Raw genomic sequence first — 3,043 nt, 5'->3', positions numbered from 1 at the left:
CTTTATTAAAAAATCAGAAAAATCAAACAAAAAATGTATACAAAAATATAAAACAAAAAACAGTCACTATAATAACTCATACTCAAATTATAGATTAGTGTTAGTGTAAAACAAGATTATAAAAAAACTAGGGCGCATATTATTACACATGTGCGTAGAAAATTCAAAATAAAACGCCTGTTAAAACACGTATTTAAAATTAGACGATTTAAGTGTATTATTAATATTTACATTAAAGATGTTATGTTTCTGCGATTTATCAAAACACTGGTCATTTCTTCGAAACAAAAATGATTATTAGTGATAGAGCAAGCATGTCAACAACCCAAAACCCAAACAAATCCTTATTTCAAGTCTTTGGGCCTCTAATAATAAATCACTTTCTCGCATGACCAGGAAAAGAATGAATTCGTATTAAGAAACTTGTGATCCAATTAAGCAACCTCAGCAGGAAAACCTCCTGCATCGTATAACAAGTTGCATAACAATTGTGCAAAGAGACCCAATTCGGGGTTCGTTTACCCCCGGCGAACTCTCTGTGACCCTTTGTAGGTTTGTGGCGCAGCGAGTGAAGGCGTCTCAGGCCCATCAGCATGGCCGTCTGGATGCAAAGGGAGGGGCAGGACACATCGATCGGGAGTATCCCGGCGGATGACGTCACCTCGCGGGTCCAAACACTACACACCGGCCACTATTCACCCACGGAAACCCATGGTGGGCCACGTGCACCCATCGCGCCCCATTTACCTCCAGGTTATTCCAGTTTTGTGCATTGATCTTGGCGGCTTCGACGCTCCCTTTTGCTCCCATCTTGAAAGTCCGGTAAAAAAATTTGACACTAAGTGGTGTGGCACAAAGGTTGATACATGTGGGGCGGGCTGTCACGTGCTCCGCACCCTTTGGCACTGCGATATGGTCCGGTGGCCCCCCGGAAAAAGCTCCGTGAATGAGAGGCACGACTCAAAGCGCGACACTTCAGGTCAGACTGACGTTCGAAAGCTCGCCGAAAGAGGCGCTAGAGTCCACGCAAGCGTTGCAGGAGTTCGCCCACTTTGAGGCGAGTAAATAAAGAGGCGAGTAATTGAGTTTGGGGGGAATTTTCGATTGCGAGAGGAGACGAACGATTTTTAATTAATGACTCTTCGGGAATTCAGAGGTGGAATGGTTGAAGGAAGAGTCGGGGAAACACAGAGTGCCAATTACACCAATTGATGTTTACGGGGTATCGATTTATGGGTTATGACGGCATTGCTGACACCTTCGCAGGAAAAAACTTAAGTGGTTCTTCAAATAAGATCTATTTGCTTTTGAACTTATTTCCAACTTTTATTCAAATATTACACTTAATTTAACACTCTGTCTTGGTTAAAAAATACATGACTATAAAACTGCAATGATTCTGAGAACAGTAAGAATCCTGCTAATTGCAATTTACGTCGATTCTTGGTTTTAAATTATAGCTTTGAGATTAATTAGTCACGGATTGAAAATTCTGTAAATTCAAAATGTCTTGAAGACCATACAATAATTATAATTTTAAATAACAAGAATAAATTATTGCAAAATAAATAAATACTTTTAAAATCACTTATATTATGCAGACTTCAAACAAAAAACGCTAACAAAAATATACAGTATGATGAAAAAAAGGCGTCTGTGTTAACCCACACGTTATAAGTGATCTTTTATTAAAGACGAATTCGAAGACCAAAATTGGATTTGTGCTCTTATCAGTAAGATATAGACTTTCAGTTTTAAAATAATTTCATTGTTAAAGTCTAGATTTTGATACTGTTGACGGTGTTCTTAAAAAAAATGTGTAAAAAGTCTATTGAAATAAACTTTATTGAAGATGTTTGGATACCATTTCTTGGCTCCAAAGAAAATTTATCAATGTTGCAACATTGCAAATATCCTAGGATACAGAAAATGTCCAAGTAATTATTGGAAACAGTAGCAACAAAAAAATCAATTTTTAATGTTGTTTGATCTGTGAAATTTGAACAATTAAAGTCAAATAGGTTTCCTAGATACGAAAAATACCTGAGTGAAATAGTTTTTTAGTAAAAGAAATTTGTGCAATATTGCCGCTTTGTGCTGTTAGACAAACTGCTTAAACTTTAAAAAGAATCTATTTAGACTATTTTTGGAATGATGGTGTCACAATGTTTCAATAAAAAAGGACGCGTCTGTTTCAATCGTGGGCGCCTTTTTTTCATCACTCTGTATAAAAAATAATTGATACTACAAAAATATTTAGGTATTTGTGATCCTCAAATTATTATACAGAGTGATTTAAAATACGATGAACAAAACTACAAAATTACTGTGCACACAACAATCAACACAATCACCCAGTATATTTATTGTTTTGATGACACCAACTTTATTGTATATGTTTTTTTACAATTATTTAATAAAGGTACAAAAATTTTGACGATTAAAGCCACAAATAACATTAAACAGAGTTATAATTTAGGATACAGCTTCATTGTTTCTTCTTCTAATAGCTTGTCGCAAAAAAACTTGGAAAATTATTTTTCCAACATAAATAAATAGAGTCAAAGTGCAAAATTTAAACTCACATTAATTTTTATAGATATTTTTTTTAACATTTTTTACGTTTCTGGTATCTTACCTTATAAGCCATTTTTCTCTGGGGCGCGAGTTCTGGCGCACCTGTATATTTTTATATTTAGTAGGTAGTCGCAAATATAAATACGAGTATTATTTACTTAAAATTTAAGCAGTTGACAGCTTATTTCGTCCAAAAACTACCATTTTTTAACTCTAAACAACCATTATCGATGTCTAAAACCAGTCAGAACATCTTAACTGAATCACCCTGTATCTATCTAAAACTAGTATTTCATAACGTGGTTTAAAAGTTTTAATAGTTTCAAAATGTTTTAAAGTTGTTTCAAAATAACTTTAGTTTCAAACTTTTGTTAAACACAATCTAATAGAATTTAAATTATGATTTATTACATTACGTTAAAAATTTAGAAAAATAAAACATAAAACCTAATTTATATTATTAAAT

At 33.9% G+C, this 3,043-nt stretch overlaps 1 protein-coding gene across 9 annotated transcripts in view; it reads right to left on the bottom strand.

Annotated features, from left to right (window-relative positions):
- Positions 1-3,043, bottom strand: part of LOC123012987 (protein still life, isoforms C/SIF type 2) — a 61,362-nt gene that overhangs the window by 51,963 nt on the left and 6,356 nt on the right. For 4 of the 9 annotated variants that reach the window (XM_044411248.1, XM_044411252.1, XM_044411253.1 and 1 more), the window contains exon 1: positions 748-1,018. The exons of 3 other annotated variants lie outside the window; for them this stretch is intronic. The gene's annotated coding sequence lies outside the window, so the exon portion shown is untranslated. Of the gene's footprint in view, positions 1-747; positions 1,019-3,043 lie in introns of those variants that run through there. 2 more of the 9 variants (XM_044411255.1, XM_044411256.1) reach the window with 1 other exon arrangement.

This window comes from Tribolium madens, unplaced genomic scaffold (genome assembly GCF_015345945.1).
Source record: "Tribolium madens isolate multiple individuals breed KSU strain unplaced genomic scaffold, Tmad_KSU_1.1 Scaffold_96;HRSCAF=242;Tcas5.2_LG5, whole genome shotgun sequence".
Classification (NCBI taxonomy): Eukaryota; Metazoa; Arthropoda; class Insecta; order Coleoptera; family Tenebrionidae; genus Tribolium; species Tribolium madens.
This window is presented reverse-complemented; position numbering and strand designations above follow the sequence as displayed.